Below are 19698 nucleotides of genomic sequence, written 5' to 3' on the forward strand. Positions count from 1 at the left end.
AGCACGCAAGGGAGAAAGCAACACAGAACATAAATTGGGGCAGGTATCTGGCAGGGGAAGAGACATGCAAGGGAGACAGCAGGCAAACACATGCACCCTCATGGAGTGCTTAATGAAAGGAATAAAAGAAAAAAGTAGTTCCCTAAAAGTGATTATTTGAAAGATGCATGCCAGACAATCGAAATCATCGTGGTTAACAGGCTGTGTTCAGGGCAGGGACAAGCACAAGAAGAGGAAGGAAAACCACTGAATAAGAAGCAAGGCAATAAGAGTGCCAATTAAGCCAACCAAAGGAAGCAACAGGTAATCTTCAAGCTCAGTGTAGCCTTTTGGGATAGCTCAACACGAACACTGCTTTATTAAAAATATGTGCAATTCATTTTTTTCATCATTTAAAATTGCTAATGCAAGCGTATGACTGCCACGTTTAAATGGCAGCATTTTTAAAATGATCGTGGTATATGACTGAAAAAAAAAATCGAAAGAAGACTAGGGAGAAGGCTGTTACATTCCTATAGTTTTATTTTCCTGCTGACACGTCTTATTCCCATATCATTATGTTGTCCATGTTATACTATACGTTCCTGATGACGGTGAATGTTATTGTATTCCATATTCTGATGTCATGTTGACCTTTCAGCAGTTGGTGCGTGGTATCCATTCTTGATGCACAGAATATACCTTGCTCCTACCTTGAGAGAGTCGTTATTTGCTAGATGTAGCAATAAGTTGGTGTTCTGACCATTGGCAGCAGGTCATTTTAGGAGGGAGGGGGTGGGCGGGACACTCATTCAATCACACACGTGCGCACATGCACATCCATTCACAACACTCATTATCTAACATTCAAACATACATGCACGCACTGTTCTTTAAAAACACACACACACCTTAAGCTCTGCCTTGGAGGTCCCAGGAGGGTGGGGCTGCTTCCTTTCCTCATTGGCTGAACTTACGTCAGCTAATGAGGTAAGGCAGCAGTCCCAACCTCATTACAGAGTGGGATGACTGCTGACCCCACCCCACTCTGTGACAAGGTGTCACTGATTGACACTTGCCCTGGGTGCTTCAGGGCTTAAACCTGAAGTGCCCAGGTCAGAGTCAATGGGTGACGCTTCCCTCCTCACCGAGGGGAGGGCCTCGAGGCACCTTTACTGAACTAAGGAGGTCACGCCCAAAGGAGCTGTGATCTCTTCAACCCAGCACAGTTCAGCTCAGGCAGCCATGAGCCTGTGCAAATCGTGCATGTCTAGCTCCTGGCTGCCTGCTCTGAAAATTAAGTGTCTGTCAGGCTGACCTTTGCTCAGCCTAACTGGCAGACTTCATGGAGGGCAAGGCCCCTCAGCCCCAAAGGACAGGCCGCAGCTGGTTCGGACTTTGTACCACAGTGACTACTGTATTTGTTTACTACAGAAGGTCTTGGCGCTGGTTATTACCAGCTCACGTTCTGCATCCTAAGGCCTATTAAATACATAACACTCCAGTATGCCATCTTGCTCCACAGATATATAAAGTGCCACGGAGCAGAGAGGGAAGATTTAGCTTCTGGCACTATGTGGGCTGAGGTGGAAGTTCATTTTCCCATTTGCTGCCCACATTTCATTCAAACAGGTCCTATCTGCACTTCTTCCCAAGGCTAGCAATACAGATCATTGAGCACAAGAGCATATGTAGCATCATTACAGAGGCACTTTATAAAAAATTTAAAAAAACAGGCAACCACATACATGGGGTAGGCAGCAACAATTTCTGTGTACTCAGTCGATAATGACCATGAACATTGAGAATGCATTCTGAAAAATGCTGTTTAGAGCTTTTTTTCCCTCAAAGTACTGTGGCAAGATGGAGCCTGTGGTGGAAGAGATTATTTGCCATCATATGTGTTTTGAGAGGTGGAGGGGGGAGATAGTTTCCTTTTGGGATTTTGGTGTTTTCATTTATATTGACCAGCCTTAATGTGCTTACATCTTCAGAAGTTGGAAAAATATACTAACTGTTTGGTTCAACTTTAGGCACGTTGGCCTATCCATGATGCACATGCAAAAAAGCTGAAAATATACACTTTGAGCATAACAGTCTACCTGCTTGTCTGTGATATGCACGGAGTAAAACTGACTAAGCAAAACTACGGCCATTGTGCATATCAGACTGTGAGTTGTACGTTGTGAAGTATTTTATAACACCTACTTCACTGTGAAGGACGTTGGTGTTTCTTCCTGCAGTATTTTAGAATATTGTTTCTGTAATTTTGAGCTCAATTTTCAAATGCAGTTTTAACGACCAACAAACGTTTTTACAAAACAAAGGAAAACCTCCAAAATTATGAAAAACACACAAGGGAAAAAATATGAATTACTTGTGTGATACTGAGGAGGGCAAGGTGACCACGGATGGACAATGTGGAATGAGAGATGTGTGGTGAGGGGTTCGGAAAGTGTGGTTAGGGGTTCACGTGTGCTTTATTTGGTTTTCATTTTAGAAGGAAAAGGTTTTACATTCTGTATTATTATACTTTTGCAGCTTGTCTGTCCGCTTCCCGGATCCTAATGCAGAAAATGGTATCCTGTAAGCTTGTTATGAATGTGGAACGTCATTTTAATCCATAATCTGATTTCATGCTGACCTTTCACTTGTGCCCGTGTTTGATGCACGCCCTTTTGCTCTTACCTGGAGAGAATCGTGATTTACTAGACAGGTCTTATTTTCCTAGCCAAGTGGGGGCCTGAATGCACATCGACCTTACCAGTCCTTTTAGTTCTGATAGAGCTTAAAAATATGTGCTTCCCCTCCAGTAACAAAACTCTTCATGGTTTGATATGTTTAAGTTTATGAAAAGCAAAAGAGAGAAAAACTTAGGTAGAAAGCAGGTAGACATGGATTTTAAATGTTCAATTGTCTGCATTTCAAAGTTCGACTTAGGTGTCTTTTGAATTAAATTACATGCTAGAAGGACAAAACTGATGTTAAAATGTATTTTAGACTGTAGACACTGCATAGAGAAATGATATTGACTTTCTTGTGATTAATGAGTTTGAAAATGAATGCAAAATGAGAGAGATGCACTTTAATTTTATACTTAATGGCATGCAATAACAAAGCATTTTTGTTTGAAATTAAATGTATTACTCATACTGATGAAATATTAATGTTGAATTTATAAGTTGCATATAAGTGTTTTACTACAATGTATTAATTAAATGCATTTTATATTGTGTTCCTTGTGTTAACATAAGTTGGGCCTACAGAGCTTGTATTCTGCAGTCGTGTAAGAGTGTTGAATTATTTTTTTCATAACGTGAAGTCTTTCAGATTTCGTTCCCATGAGAAGCAAAGTCCTTTTGTAACTGACCCATTGTTCAAACGTGGAAAGATTAGTTTCTTTGTTCTTGAAAAGAAAGACAATGTAGGAACATGGACTGAGATCATATACAATTGTTTCAAACCTGCTTGGAGTTACACGGAAAGGAGATGTTCCATGGCAGACCTCCAAAGAGATGTGCTTATTTCAATTTGAAGTCTTCTGATTATCCCTGATGGGTTGATGCCTATTTAACATAATATGAACTGACACCTTTGGCAAATCTAATTGATTTGTGCAATTTGAAATATCAATCGACATTTGAACTTTGATCAGATGGGTCAGTTCTGCAGGGCACTGAGAGCTCCTGATGCTTGCAAATGCCTTGTTGAACCTGATATCTTGCTGATGAAGAGTCCCTGAATGCTGTATCCCTTGGAGAGGTATCTTCCTCTCTGCCATTTGCCCTTACCCCTGAGATGCCCTTTTTTAGATTTAGTAATATTTTTATCTGCTCCTTCAGAAGACTCGTGTTTGAGCTTCTGTAATGGTGACACTCTTTTTACCTAGCTTTTGCCAAACTTTGTATTTTGTAGTCTGAGATTATCTATTTACAAATTATTTTAGCCCTTTTTATGCATTTTGCCTGCAAGTGTTCCTCCCCACACATGTATTTCCCTGATTTGGTTAGCTGTAGGTTGACCTGTGCCCAGCCAAAGAGTATTGGCTCTGCTAAATTTTAACCGACTAATGATTGCAAATCCTGAGCAGCTAGTAATGTCTCTGTCTCAGATATTCTTATTGATGCTATGTACTAATCTTGAATGCTTAGTTTTATTAATGTTAGTTTGCCTGTATCTCTTCTAATGCCTTGGGCAACCCTTAGTGCTTTGTATCTTTATGATGTGGGTTTGTGCACTGTCTTCGTAAGTTTGAGCTTGCAGTTGTAATAAAACTTTTAACTTTATCCTTGATTGGAGTTTTCCTTCCGTGGACACATTGGTCATGGGGTCTAAATTGTTTGTGGTGTTGAGGAACTTTTGTGGATGGTTCACCACACTACTTTCTGGGTCCAAAGATCAGTCGACTTCGGTGAACAGTTGATTCCTGCGAAGGATTGAAAATGCATCCAGAGTTTTATGGATGTCGTGGATACCAGTAGCCTTTTACCAGTGTTTATTCCTTTCTGTGGCTGAAGTGAACACCCAGTGCTGGCAGTCACACTCTTCGCCCTCCTACTATTTGGTCACTTCAAAAGCCAAGGAAAGTACCTGAACTACACAGGCCAGAAAGGATTACAGCCCTACAGGATGTGGTCATTATTGTACATTAAACACGGGTAGGAGCAGCATTTTGTTCCAGCTTAAGAACCCACTGCAGAAGGGGCTCGTCCACTCTTTATGTTTGGAAGTGATCAGTCACGCACGAGCCACAACGTTCAATGAATTTAACCGACAGCTACTTTTTATCAATTTTATCGCAGTATTTCAGGGCACATATTTGTTCATTGTTATTGGTTTGAGTATAAGCGGTGCATTTTATACTGAGGAATTACCTGCATAACCTAATGGACTTGAGTCGTACTTTAGGCCACATAAAACCAATCTGGTAAATAACTCATATTTAGAAAACTTAAAATTAAGTTAGAGTTTTATCGAATATTATTCTGGATAAATAAGGGAGTGCAGCCCTTTTCACTAACATGTCAACTACGGTATGTTTGCAGAACTTCATGCATAAAATTATTCGATGCCCTTCGGGTTTGTAAAGTTCTCGGATATCCTTCCTGAGGCTGGTGTTGGCTCTGAGTAAACCTATAAATAAATAAACAGCTGCATTTGTGCACGTGTTTTTCCAAAGAAACCGACTGCGGCTCTCTTACAGCGGCTGTTGATGCGAAGGGGGTGGGGCGTCAGTAGAATTTACAAGCATATATAAACTATACGACGGTCAGGCTGCAGCTTGCAGTCAGGTTCGCATAAACTCTTCCGCGCCTCCGGTTGTGAACACCACAGCAAGGAGGGCGCCCTCTGGCGGTACTCCGGCTGCGTGGCAGACGGGCTCGCTCTGCAGGGAGCAGCGCCTGCGCGCACGGCCTGGCCTCTCGAGCGTGAGAGACCTCTCCGAGCGCCTTTTCAGGACTCGGGCCAGCTCCCACGGCGGGAAGCCGAAGCAGTCCGGGGCAGACGCAGAGACACAAGTCACAGAACGGAAGGGATCCGATTACCCGAAGATCCTTTCTGTCCGTGTAAATTCAGAAAATAAACACATCTGCGCACTGCTATTTAGGAAGCTACAGGCCGAATCACTCCGACCGGAAGCAGCTAGCGGGCAATAATAACACCGCGTTTCCCCTGGAAATTCTGCTGAAGATGTGAAGCAATAGTGAGTTGGGAATGAGAAAAAAAAAATCTGTATTTATAGATAAAGTTCTCATGTATTCAAGCACTAGAGTTTGCACAACCACCAAATTCCAGAACCAATGTGTAACATTTTAGAATTGTAGCTCTTCTCTCTTCCATAATTAGGGTCACAGGAATTATGTGGTAGGCCTGACCAAATTATGTGGCAAGAAAAAGTACATTAAACAGCAATGTCGCACATTCTGTGACAGTATTACTTCAATATTTTGTCATGGGAGCACTGTCTGGCCAAGGTTTCACTTCGTTAGTACCATTTTAATAACCGGATACAGCATTAAAGAAATGAAACATGACCAGGGAACTTTGGCAAAACCTCTTCCACTGAGCGCCAACACATGTTGCAGCATTCTTTGCAACTTTTGATCCATTTGAGCTACAGAAACTATTTTTGGTTCAAACCTGCAGATTATGCAACAGGACATGGATTATGCAGCAAATGCAGCGAACCTATAAACCACTGCCTCAGAATCACAAACTCCAGAGATCCTGCCCATAACTCACGTCACCTCTGTTAGCGAACTGGGCCCATCATAGCTCTGATACTGGAGGTACTCAGTGTCCAGGAAGGACAAATAGCTATTGTAACTGTGGGTGCAACAGGCCATTGGCTTCTTCTATGGCTACAAGTTATACAAGCAGTCTTTAATAGGATCATCCCCTGAACAATGTCATACGAGGTGTCAAAAGCTAAGCACGGATCAAAACAGAGGGACCGTTCTGGAAGGCCTTTTGTTGAAAACTGCTGTGATGCAGGGCAAAGTAAAGAAAACTGTATTTTTCTCTACATTGGATGCCCCCTTCAAACCTTAAGGGCAAGAGGCTACTCCTACTAGCCACAGCCAACCTGTGAGGGAAGCATGCCTTATACTAGCCGGTTAAGGCCGCAAGCAGACTATTTTTGAAGGAGGAAATAAAAGGGTATCTGGTGAAGGCGTGCATGGAATAGACTGGAGAAGGGAATGTCGGCACCATCATAACCTGTGGGTGCACATAAGAAAAGCAACGGGGGAAGGTGGCAACGCAGGTGGACAAACAGGACATGACAGTGAGAAACAGAAAGAAACAGCAACTTTTGGGGATCATGGCTAGCGATCTCTAGCTCTTCATTTTGATTTCCATACCCATTTTGGAATAGGTATTAAAAACTGTGAGAGTCTGGAACTGTTAAACAGATGGACACCATCACATAGAAGGTACAAACAACTCTTCCTATGTGTCTCAGGTCAGAAAGTAGAATTTCAACCACCCCTGTGTGCTCAACCCGACAGTGGAAGACAGTAGCAGTGGATATATACATTTCTACAGGCGTGCAAGAGCTCGGCAAATCTGTAATCATCTAACCAGAGCTTTACATACCTGATGATAAATGACTGAATGCAAACCAAGCTCTTTTAAATAGTAAGCATTTTGACTTCACGTTTTATGAAAAAGGCAGTCAACAAGTCAAACCAGTACAAAAACTGATATCAAAATAAGATGAAGCTTAATAAATCTTATGGTCGAGATTAACTTTCAAAGGTGCCTCTGTGGCACCTGATCGTCTGATACTGACAAATGAGCGAGCATCTCTCAGTTGCGGTTAAAAAAACGACCAACTCCAGACCCCTAAGGAGGTCACAGGCGAGCCAATCAACGAGGTTTGGTAGTCCAATACTTTAAATAGCTATATCACTTAAATGGTTAGTCTCGTGGCATTTCCTAGCTTTTGATGGGCAGCTGATACAAAGGTTTTCAATGGCTATTTTATTTAGCAAAAACATACACTCACAGAGATGTGGAGCCCTCCTGCACACAGATGATATCAAGCCAGAGAAAATATTAAAGAACTGATGTTTGCCAGGATTCAAACTCTTTTTCAGCTGAGAGCAAATGTCAATAGTGAGGTTTTAATTCACTGAATGGTCAAACTTCACAGGCACTGGTCCCAAAACACTCTCCACACGGGCACATCTGCCGATGAACACACTAATGACGTTCATACATTCTTACTGCTTACGCATAAGAGTAGACATCAATTCACACACCTTTAACATGATGAGCGCCCTCTGCCTTTTCAGCGAAACAACCCCAAGGATCTTTACTAATCAGCATTTGCTTTTAAAAACATAGTCAATCCATAGGAAGGTGCACAGCAGGAACAAATAAAATGAGTCACTGAATCATTCATGCAGCACTCCAAAGGGGTCCAGCCATGTTGCACCCAATAAAGGATGTATATGCATTTTCAGAACACAAAGGACCACTTTGGAACACAAACTTAGACAATATTCCAAAACACAACCTAGCGAGGGCTGAATAGCAAGTCACACAATGATTTAGTGGCACATTCTGGTGCCCAGAAAGCATTCTGGATTCCTTAAGACTTTTCTAGTAGGAAATATATATTTGACCCCCCATGCTCTTATCCTTTTTGCCCTTCTGCCTCATCCCCTCCCCTTAACCTCAAGTTGGCGTGGAGCTGGTCTCGGTTTCATGTTGCTGGTACTGTCTGCTGGTCCCCCACTTTTCTTCTTCTATAACCCCCCTTTGCTGTCAGTCTGCGCGCCCCTTCTTCTGCGCCTTCCACCAGATCAGCAAGATCAAGTTTGAAGATCCATCTTCTTAGACCACTGCTGATCATTCAAGCTCCCACTGTGAGCAGGCGGCTTCTCATTTGGAGCCCCCAGTTAACTTAGCCCATTGTCACCCCTGACCAACCAAGGTACTCTAGAGTTTTGGTGTCCAGCAGAGAGGTAGCAGGGCAATTGGCTGCCCATGCAACACCCTCCTTGGTCCTTCAAGTCCAAATTGCCTGAACAGGTCTCTTAGAACCCTCCTCTCCTGAGCCTTAGTAAAAGACTTACAAGGATGTGAGAAAGTAGCCTCTTTCTAGCCTTGTTACCCCCACTTTTGGCGTGTTTGTGAGTGTATGTCAGGGTGTTTTCACTGTCTCACTGGGATCCTGCTAGCCAGGGCCCAGTGCTCATAGTGAAAACCCTAAGTTTTCAGTATGTTTGTTATATGTCACTGGGACCCTGCTAGCCAGGACCCCAGTGCTCACAAGTTTGTGACCTATATGTATGTGTTCCCTGTGTGATGCCTAACTGTCTCACTGAGGCTCTGCTAACCAGAACCTCAGTGGTTATGCTCTCTCTTTGCTTTCCAAATTGTTACTAACAGGCTAGTGACCAATTTCACCAATTCAAATTGGCATACTGGAACACCCTTATAATTCCCTAGTATATGGTACTGAGGTACCCAGGGTATTGGGGTTCCAGGAGATCCCTATGGGCTGCAGCATTTCTTTTGCCACCCATAGGGAGCTCTGACAATCCTTACACAGGCCTGCCACTGCAGCCTGAGTGAAATAACGTCCACGTTATTTCACAGCCATTTACCACTGCACATAAGTAACTTATAAGTCACCTATATGTCTAACCTGTACCTGGTAAAGGTTGGGTGCTAAGTTACTTAGTGTGTGGGCACCCTGGCACTAGCCAAGGTGCCCCCACATTGTTCAGGGCAAATTCCCCGGACTTTGTGAGTGCATGAGACACCATTACACGTGTGCACTATACATATGTCACTACATATGTATAGCGTCACAATGGTAACTCCGAACATGGCCATGTAACATGTCTAAGATCATGGAATTGTCACCCCAATGCCAGATCCCCCGAGTCTCTAGCACAGACCCAGGTACTGCCAAACTACCTTTCCCGGGGTTTCACTGCAGCTGCTACTGCTGCCAACCCCTCAGACAGGTTTCTGCCCTCCTGGGGTCCAGCCAGGCTTGGCCCAGGAGGGCAGAACAAAGGACTTCCTCAGAGAGAGGGTGTTGCACCCTCTCCCTTTGGAAAAAGGTGTCAGTGCTGGGGAGGAGTAACCTCCCCCAGCCTCTGGAAATGCTTTGATGGGCACAGATGGTGCCCATCTCTGCATAAGCCAGTCTACACCGGTGCAGGGATCCCCCAGCCCTGCTCTGGCACGAAACTGGACAAAGGAAAGGGGAGTGACCACTCCCCTGACCTGCACCTCCCCTGGGAGGTGCCCAGAGCTCCTCCAGTGTGCTCCAGACCTCTGCCATCTTGGAAACAGAGGTGCTGCTGGCACACTGGACTGCTCTGAGTGGCCAGGGCCAGCAGGTGACGTCAGAGACTCCTTCTGATAGGCTCTTACCTGTGTTGCTAGCCTATCCTCCTTCCTAAGTAGCCAAGCCTCCTTTTCTGGCTATTTAGGGTCTCTGCTTTGGGAAATTCTTTAGATAACGAATGCAAGAGCTCATCAGAGTTCCTCTGCATCTCTCTCTTCACCTCCTGCCAAGGAATCGACCGCTGACTGCTCTGGACGCCTGCAAAACTGCAACAAAGTAGCAAAGACAACTACTGCGACCTTGTAACGCTGATCCGGCCGCCTTCTTGACTGTTTTCCTGGTGGTGCATGCTGTGGGGGTAGTCTGCCTCCTCTCTGCACTAGAAGCTCCGAAGAAATCTCCAGTGGATCGACGGAATCTTCCCTCTGCAACCGCAGGCACCAAAAGACTGCATCACCGGTCCTCTGGGTCCCCTCTCAGCACGACGAGCGTGGTCCCTGGAACTCAGCAACTCTGTCCAAGTGACTCCCACAGTCCAGTGGCTCTTCAGTCCAAGTTTGGTGGAGGTAAGTCCTTGCCTCCCCAAGCTAGACTGCATTGCTGGGTACCGCGTGATTTGCAGCTGCTCCGGGTCCTGTGCACTCTTCCAGGATTTCCTTTGTGCACAGCCAAACCTGGGTCCCCGACACTCTAACCTGCAGTGCACGACCTCCTGAGTTGTCCTCCGGCGTCGTGGGACCTTCTTTTGTGACTTCGCGTGAGCCTCGGTTCACTCCTCTTCGTAGTGCCTGTTCCGGCACTTCTTCGGGTGCTGCTTGCTTCTGAGTGGGCTCTTTGTCTTGCTGGACGCCCCCTCTGTCTCCTCACGCAATTGGCTACATCCTGGTCCCTCCTGGGGCACAGCAGCATCCAAAAACCCTAACCGCGACCCTTGCAGCTAGCAAGGCTTGTTTGCGGTCTTTCTGCACGGAAACACCTCTGCAAGCTTCTTCACGAAGTGGGACATTCATCCTCCAAAGGGGAAGTTCCTAGTCCTCTTCGTTCTTGCAGAATCCACAGCTTCTACCATCCGGTGGCAGCTTCTTTGCACCCACAGCTGGCATTTCCTGGGCATCTGCCCACTCCCGACTTGATCGTGACTTTTGGACTTGGTCCCCTTGTTCCACAGGTACTCTCGTCCGGAAATCCATCGTTGTTGCATTGCTGGTGTTGGTCTTCCTTGCAGAATTCCCCTATCACGACTTCCGTGCTCTCTGGGGAACTTAGGTGCACTTTGCACCCACATTTCAGGGTCTTGGGGTGGGCTATTTTTTTAACCCTCACTGTTTTCTTACAGTCCCAGCGACCCTCTACAAGCTCACATAGCTTTGGGGTCCATTCGTGGTTCGCATTCCACTTCTAGAGTATATGGTTTGTGTTGCCCCTATACCTATGTGCTCTCATTGCAATCTATTGTGACTGTACATTGCTTGCATTGCTTTCTATTGCTATTACTGCATATTTTTGGTATTGTGTACATATATCTTCTGTATATTTGCTATCCTCATACTGAGGGTACTCACTGAGATACTTTTGGCATATTGTCATAAAAATAAAGTACCTTTATTTTTAGTATATCTGTGTATTGTGTTTTCTTATGATATTGTGCATATGACACCAGTGGTATAGTAGGAGCTTTACACGTCTCCTAGTTCAGCCTAAGCTGCTCTGCTAAGCTACCCTTTTCTATCAGCCTAAGCTGCTAGACACCTCTTCTACACTAATAAGGGATAACTGGACCTGGTGCAGAGTGTAAGTACCCCTTGGTACCACTACAAACCAGGCCAGCCTCCTACAAAGGTTATCCCTCTTTCCGTTAGAAATTAATCCGCTTATGGTACTGAATCAAATCACTATTGCAGGATACAGTACACTCCCAGATCAAATTAAAATGTTAAAATGCACTCAAATGTAATGTATCACTTGAATGCAAGATATGTAGAAATATGAATGAGTAATAGTGAATAACGGTGAGGCTGAGTGACACTAAATAGATAATGAAAGTGAAAATTGAATTATGTTTGAGGTCACTCAGAACCATGACGTAAAACATCTGATTTCACTTTTACTCAGCTATAATTTAGGTTATAAATTGCCCACCAAAAGCATCTGCCCCTACTTTTAACTGCTTGGAGAAACCTTTATGAGGCCTGGGCAAAATTTTGTTTTCGCTGGAATAATCTCATGTAATTTACAGAGTTACAATTGTTAAGGAACATGCCAGAGATTAGGTCAAGTCACAGAACTGAGATTTTGCTCGGGTAAAAATATTATCAGAGGAGCATAGGAGCAACGCAAACGAACACTAATGACTGTCGTTCGCGTTGCAGACACTTTTGTGGGGGTTGGGTTAGCGCAAAATCACCATGACACATTTTGCACAAAACAATAGCGCAAACTGTTGCACTGGAATTTTGTGTAATCTTTTGAGAAAATCTGTGTAGTATCCACCCGCCCTTAAATCGTACATAACATGGCCTCTCTCCCTGACCCAAAAATCAAACAAAAATATGGCCTGCTGACACTCGACCCCACTCCCCTCTGCACCTTCCCACCATCTCCCATCCCGAAGCTGTGCTAGCGCCCGCACTGTACTGAGGGGCTGCGAAAGCAGCATGGAATTTCTTTACGATATAGCAAAAGTGGCAAATGTTGTTTGTTTTCTACTGCTGCTATGTAATTGCAGTGAATTACCAGATTTAGAATCATATCAAAACGTCGATATAGGATTGAGGCAACACTCGTTCATTAGCTGTTGGACATTAAGAACACTACAAGTTCCTATTGGTGTTTGGTAACTCGAACCGGTGGCTGCCTCTCTGTATTGTTTATACTCTATATAGTTTTTGGAACTGTGTTGGCACATCACTTTTGCACTTTTCACTGCACCGTCACTATGGAGCATCTGCGTCGCCAAATCGGTCTCACTATTTTTTCAAATAAAAAGAAAATACAATTAAATATTATCAAGCCATGGGAATTGTATACTTGGATCTTTGAATCATTGATTGACTAAACTTGATGTGATACCCATTACAGCACTAAAAATATTTTTCCTATTTGAGGAATTCCTGGCAGAACACATTGATATTATATGTATTACCCTTGTTCTGTGGATTATAGGGTGCCCCAATATTGGCTGATGTGTTGTTATATTAATCATGTAGTTATTATAAAACTTCAGCATGGCCAATTACTGACATAATTAGGAATAATGCAGTCACTTCACTTTATTTGATTATTCAGTGTCAATGATCACATAATGTTACTTCCTGTAATGTTATTATGGTCAAAGAATGGATAATGTCACTTCGGCTACACTTAGCACTTTTTGTAAATCGACATCCATGGGCAATGGTGGCATGCACAAAGGGACAAGAGGGCAAGCACTGACAGCAGGAAAAGAGGAAAGAAATCAAACAGAGCGAAAAACACATTCAGAAGCAAATATGACACATACCCGTACTCACTGATTTATAGTAACTGGTGCACTTTCCCCACTGTTGGACCTGGCCCTTTCTGCACGGTCACCCTCAAACATTTTGCCTTCCTCTTCCTATTTTTACTGAATTCTTTATTGTTGGCCTCAGTACTCTGTGCACTTTACCACTGCTAACCAGTGCTGAAGTGCTTGTGCTCTATCCTCTAAACCTGGTAGTATTGACTCATCCCCAATTAGCATATTTAATTTACTTGCAAGTCCCCACTAAAGTGCAGTACATGTGTTCAGGCCTGTGAAATACATGCTACTAGTGGGCCTGCAGCACTGATTGTGCTACCCACTTAAGTAGCTCTCTAACCACACCTCAGGCCTGTCATGTTGCCATGTTGACCTGGCAAAATAACACTTTTGTCAGGCCCAAAGGCTTCCCTTTTAATACATATAAGTCAAGCGTAAGGGAGGCCCTAGACAGCTCAGAGGACAGGGTGCAATGTATTTAAAAAGCAGGACATGCACTTTTAAGTTTTACATGACCTAGTAGTGAAAAAACATTAAATTCATTTTTCACTACTGCAAGGCCTACCTCTCCCATACAATAACACTGGAGTTGCCATATTAGAATTTATAAGGGTCATTTCCAAACAGGAAGAGATAATTCTTTCAAATTTTGTGTCTCTGGAATCGAAATTTAAAATCCTACATTATAGTGAGGTCGGATTTTAAATTGCAATTCTGAAAATGCCACTTTTAGAAAGTTGGCATTTTCTTACTTTACCCATTTGGTGCCTTCTCCCTGTCTCTGATCACATGTCTGGGGTGGGTGAGAGCCTGAACTTGAGTATTGGACAGCCACACACAATGACTGCTTAGGAGTGACTTGATGTGCTATTCTGGCAGGATGGGAGGAAGAAGCTGGATCCAGCCTAACTTACACCTGAATATGCTGTGTCCTGTTCACACACAAATGGATACATACCACCCAGTACTGAGTCTGGAGCCAGGGCAGGAAGGGAGGACATCTGTGTACTTCAAAGACATGTCTTTGAAGTTTCCCCCACTTCAAAGGCACCAGTGAGTATAAGTACTGGACTTCATACACCACCACTTCAGTACACTTCTGAACCTGTGGATACTCTGCCAGGAAGAAGGACTGCTGTGCTGCTAAAGGACTGCAATTTGCTGGACTCCTGCTTTGCTGTGCTGACCTGCTGCCCTCTGCTTGGGTGAGAAGTACTGGGCCTGCATCACTTGACGTCAGAACCCGGAGTGACTCCAAGGGCTAGTTGGCTGATCTCCAAATCTGAAGTCTCAGGGACATAACAGACTTCCAAACACCCTGCTTCTGCACCTGGACTCAGATCTGTGGTCCACCCCAGCCCTGAACCCTTGGAAGTAGGCCTAAAGTGCCTACCAGCATACAACACATCCTTCCTGCTGAACTGATGTATCTGTTTGGCTGAGTGTTGCATTTCAGAACAGAACCAATGCAACTCCTTGGCTGCACGGCACACCCTTGAGCAGAACTGACGCATCGCCACTGTTGCACTGATTGGACCCAGCTCAAAAGATTTGCATTGCCGCCATTTCCAGCATTTTGGGTTTGACACGTCGCCTTCAGAACCCTCACTGCGCAATGCTTTGCTTGGCACAAGCTCCTCACATCTCACATCAGTTATGGAATATAACACAATAACTGCACTTCAGTGGTTGCAAACAAATGCAACCAAAAAACACTTCCCACAAATGTTCAATACAAAACCATAACCTTTACAATCACACACTCTACACTGTATAACTTGCTATCAGTCAATAAGCACTTCAGCGCCTCACACAGGGGTAGCAGGTGCTATACAAATGATAACATAATGCACACCAGTCACACCCAGTTAAGGTAGAAGGTAATGAAAGCAGTGAGCTCGCCCCTGCACTGCACACTCATCATTGTGAAAAACCCCAAACATGAAAACAGCCAAACACCCTGCATCCCATAACTTCCAACAGTGCCAAATGTAAAAAAAGAAGAAAAAAAACTGGCAGAGGATGCACTACACAACAGGACCTGGCAAAGCCAACAGGGTTCACATTTGCGATCTATTAGCTTTGCTAATGGTTTTAGCTATGTTGCACTGCATCTGTTTCAAGAACTGCATTCCTCAGTGATGCTGTGTAGCGTTACTAAAGTAAAAAAAAAAACTAAAAAAAAAATACATTTGTCACTGCTGCATCATTTTGTAGGCATGCGCGTCAAACATATGAACACTTACAGAATGATGCAGTTTTTAAAAAACTTTTAATTACAGATCCCAGATGAATTGATAACTAAAAAGAAAATCAAACATGAAATACTGTGTTTTTTTTTTTATAAAGCTGGGTGGGGAGCACAATCAACATGGTGGAGGATGGGAATGGGGACGCAAAAGCTACATAGGAGAGGATGCAGGGGGAACATGGGAGCAACAAAGGAGAGGTTGGGTGAAGTACGAGCACCACAGGAGAAGATGCAGGTGTGCGTCAAAGCAATACAGGATGTGAATGTGATGAAAAAGCAACAGCTGAAGAGGGTGTTCCGAAGGAGCTACCAAAGCAACACTGGGAAGGGCCTGAGGAATGTGAAAGAAACACAGGGCTTGTGGCAAAGTAACAAGGAAGGTGCAGATGGAGGGGAATTTGAGAGGAGCACACACGCAAGAGGGAGGGAAGGGGGTGACAGAGAAATATGCAGCGAAGAGGTGAGACATCAAGGAGGGTGACTGCAGGAAAACACAGGCACTCTCATGGAGTGTTTATCACAAATGGAAAAAGTAGTTCTTGAAAAAAAGCAAGCAGTGAAGTAGAGATGGCAGGAAACCAAAGAGATTGTGAAAAGGAAATGCTCCATGGGAGGGACAAACACAAGACTGACAAACTAGAACACAAATAAGAAGCAGGCAAATATGAGTGATTAGGAAAGCCAAAAAATGGTAAACAATGATCTGGCTCCAAGCCCCTCTAGGTTCTTGGTGAGCCACAATATGTCTCGCAACAGACAGCACATGCACTGTCTATTGGGCTGGACTCAAAATGGCATTACTTGTAAATAAAGTATTTAAAACCTACACACAGCAAATATTGAACTGAACATATTTCCGGACTAAACTTGAACAAGACACTCCCTTAAAGAACAAGGTTGTGCTAAAAATACATTTTTCAGACACAGGCGCGATTTCTAAATTCTACAGAAAATAGTCTTAATCCACCTACCCTTTACGAACTTCCCTTTTAAGCTCCATGACAGTGTCATGCTGTGTATCTGTGTAAGTAAAAAGGATATGTATTCCCCAATGTTTCCATGTACACCATGTCCTTCTATATGTGGTGGCAAACCCACATTCATGACCGAAATATGACATTAGGGATGTAGTTGAAGTGTTTACACTTTAGCGCAGCCCAGTGCCATTAATCTTGTTCTGCGCAGCAGTTCTAAATATTTTGGGTGGTGACTAAACATTTTAGAGGAACATTTTCTCTCAGGCACAAGGAAAGCAAACGGAAACACAAGCATGTTGACATTGTGATTGTTCCAAGTTCGTGCTATCATTTTTGGGTTGCTTTCTTTTGTAAATAATCCCTTCTTTTTCTAAGACTCAGTCGTTAGAAGGTTCATTTGTGGGTCTCGCATACGCTTGGGACAAGTCACTATCCTGTGGGACTAGGACTTTCCTGCACTCTAGAAGAGCTGAGCAACGCACCCTGATGAGCAGCATGCTAGCATGAAGCATTCATGACTTTCCCATTGCTGAAACAAAGAGGTAAGGAGCAGTTGTTGTCCTTCTGACACCATCTCAACAAGAAGGCATCTATGTAATATGTCCTGGTAGTACTGTGCAACAAGGCGTTAAGCAAGGGCTGGTGTTCATGAGCAGTTGGATCCACCGACAACAGAATTCTACCAGCTGGGTTTCTGATTGGCTCGGACTCATTTGGGTGTGGGTCTCATTTGGGTGTGGGTATACTAAGAGCTAGAACAGTATTTTGCTAAGCTTATTCTGACCTGTAATAGTGGTGTAATGGGTGTCTGCCACAAAGAGCCACCTCTGCGAGGAAGTCATACTGTGCCCTTCACAAAACAGAGACATTACCGACAAGCTGTCTTGTGCATCACCAGGCAAAAGCATCGGACCGAGATGTGAAACAGATTAAAGGAATTTCAATATGTAACCCGCGCCACGTAGCCGGCATATAATTTATATAATAAAGCTCAGGAATTCCTCTATAAAAGGCCTGTACTGAGTAGGCAATTTCCAAGAATCATTGTTTGAATTTTGAGAAAGAAATCCTGGTCTGAAGGAACAGACTCAGAGCTAGCAAATTTGGACTGAATCAAAACAAGGAAGGATTACTTTGAAAGTAACTGAGGGCCTCTGCTTTCTATTGTTTCTTTCTCCTTCCGCTGGGCTGGACTATTTGACTGTAACTATTAGACTGACATGACTGATAAATCACTCCTAGGGGCCCGATAATGCCAATGTTAAGGGGTGCATGAGGATGAAGGGATTTTCAAGAAGTATTTAGCAAAGAAAATAGAGCCTCCCAAGTGTAGGATGAAGAGTTGTAAGGGAAAGCAAACTATTTTTGATCACAGTGTATGTCAACAGAGAAGTACGAGTCAGTCTGTTCTCTGCTCATGCAATATTAAGACGTCAGATAAATACAACCCTATTGGTACGCAGGGCTGCAAATGAATGCAATCTAACAGATATTTGAAGGTTGCCAACGGAAGCCTCTGAATGACTCTGACATAAGTAAAAATTGATGTTGTTGTTGCTGCCTGTAATAATACAGGTGCTCCTAGTGAAGTAGGAAGTAGTTGCTCAACAAATCATAATTACATGTTTTAATGCCATTACATCTGATTTAAAGATCATCGCTTAAATAACCACTCTTTTGCGGATACCACCTACTAAACATATGTAAGATCAGCCTTTCACCTCACCTTCCACGTCATCTAAAAGCTCATCGATTCTCTAGTATTCTTCAAGGTATACTACTGCATCAGCTTCCTCTTTGTCTTCCCCTGTGACTTATTACCGCCCCTTGAGAAAGTGTTAAACTTTGTCACCTGCATCCTGTCCATCCACCCAACAATTCTGAGCACCGGTTTATCTACAGTCACTAAGCTGGCTGACTCATGGTCCACATAAAAACCCTATTGTAACCTGATTCTGTCCATGATTTTGTCCTTCCGTGGATATGACATGCAAGTCATCCCTTTTGACTTCTAAACCTCTAAAGCATCACCATCTCAAGAGGCCCCTTTATACCAATTCCCAAAGCAGATGCTTCTTCAACTCCCTACTGTTGTACCTCACTCTTCTGGAAAGCAGAACTGCCCCCACTCTCCAACAAGAATATAAAAGTATTGAGTTGAAGAATGCTCTATAAAAGTAGCTCTCAGAGGCACTAATGAGCACATGGCCGACCACGCAAACACCAGACTCAAACTATGACTTGTAGACTCCATGTGTTTACCATTTAATCATCCACTCATACATTCAGCCACTGACTTGCTTTCAACAAGTGATCAAGTGTCCCCATTCAGCAGCATGCCGCCGTGGAACACATTTTGCTAAGTTTGTGTTGACACCCTATTTCTGATTGCGACACTTAAGAAATAAATACACTAACATTCAGACGTTATGAAAAATAATCCAGCAGCATTTAATGAGGTGGATACTTCTGAGGAACTAAATGACTGTGAATGTTGCACCTAATTATGCGTATTATTCTTTTATGGATAATTAAACGTAAAACAAGATGTGTGATCATTTTGACCCAAATGTGGTAATCTACTGGGGTTTATTTTGAGCTTCCCAAGTAGAAAGATCAATTTTGTATATGAATAGTGTGAGTATATTTATTCTTGCTCCTGCGCGATGCCATGGCGGGAGAATGGATTGTATTACCTATTGGAAGGAACAACCAAAATAAACGAGACAAGATGAAATCCTGAATTCAAAACTGACTTAGAACAAAATTGAGCACAACCTATTTTTATGGCAAAGGGAGGACATAATTCCCACTTAACACAGATAAAACGGCACGTATTCTAACAGTCCAGATATTACATGTTTCAGTTTAGAGTAATGCGTTTTCTCATGAGAGGATGATTGAAGCTTTTTTACAGTTAGGAAAATAAAGCAACCTTGTCAAGGTGTATACACCTAGGAGGCCATATTAGTGACTTAGAGGCAATCCCCTGACAGACAAGTCTTTTAAAGATGCTGTTCAAATGAGCAAAATGTAAGAGGGCATGAAGAACCGCTCAAATGACTGGGAACAACAATTCAATGGTGCATTTCGCCTCCAAGCCCCTGCACACACCCATCCGTGATACCACCCACTGATGGAACATTCCAAGGCACGTTCCCCGCGCGAGCATCCTAAT

The 19698-nt window shown here is 43.5% G+C and overlaps 1 protein-coding gene and 1 long non-coding RNA gene across 5 annotated transcripts in view; one reads left to right on the forward strand and one right to left on the reverse strand.

The window, feature by feature from the left end:
• The window catches only part of ZSWIM7 (zinc finger SWIM-type containing 7), a 541174-nt gene that overhangs the window by 51571 nt on the left and 469905 nt on the right, over window positions 1-19698 (reverse strand). The window lies entirely within an intron of this gene.
• The window catches only part of LOC138283487 (uncharacterized), a 60466-nt gene continuing 57751 nt past the window's right edge, over window positions 16984-19698 (forward strand). Inside the window, exon 1 of the long non-coding RNA XR_011201269.1 lies at window positions 16984-17062. This is a non-coding gene — a long non-coding RNA (uncharacterized lncRNA). The remainder of the gene's footprint in view (window positions 17063-19698) is intronic.

The sequence above is a fragment of the Pleurodeles waltl genome, chromosome 3_1, assembly GCF_031143425.1.
Source record: "Pleurodeles waltl isolate 20211129_DDA chromosome 3_1, aPleWal1.hap1.20221129, whole genome shotgun sequence".
In the NCBI taxonomy this organism is placed as follows: Eukaryota; Metazoa; Chordata; class Amphibia; order Caudata; family Salamandridae; genus Pleurodeles; species Pleurodeles waltl.